Source organism: Mandrillus leucophaeus, unplaced genomic scaffold (genome assembly GCF_000951045.1).
Source record: "Mandrillus leucophaeus isolate KB7577 unplaced genomic scaffold, Mleu.le_1.0 Scaffold53, whole genome shotgun sequence".
Lineage (NCBI taxonomy): Eukaryota > Metazoa > Chordata > Mammalia > Primates > Cercopithecidae > Mandrillus > Mandrillus leucophaeus.
Genome location: NW_012105697.1, coordinates 378,936 through 379,470, shown reverse-complemented (window position 1 = coordinate 379,470; position 535 = coordinate 378,936).

Below are 535 nucleotides of genomic sequence, written 5' to 3'. Positions count from 1 at the left end.
GATCCTGGTCCAGACCAGTTCAGACCGGAGGGTGGGACAGGAGAGGATCCTGGTCCAGACCAGTTCAGACCGGAGGGTGGGACGGGAGAGGATCCCGGTGTCCGGTTCCACAGTCAAGGAGGATGATTGACGCCCCCACTCAAGAGCCGACATCAGCTCCAAATACCAAGAAATGCTCCTTGTGATACATCTGAAATACGCAGATCACCACAGCCACAGGCACAGAAAGAGAGAAAAGTTCCCATCATTGAGACGCGTCCCCATCAATGAACAGAGTTCAAAGCTGAGTGGCCACAGGTGTCTGGGACCACCCAGGGTCATTAGGGTGGAGGTTCCCACCTCCATGTGGGACAGAAGAGGAACCCCAGGTCCTCCCAGGCAGGGAGGGGTCAGGGCTCTGGGTGGGGCTGGAAGCTGTGGCTCCCCCTCCCCTGTGTGTGTGGACAGGTGCTGGGGGGTCTCTGCTCACTCACTGGAGTCCACAGTCAGCTCTCAGCCCCTCCCCTGTGTGTGAGAAACAGATTCAGTCCACGGT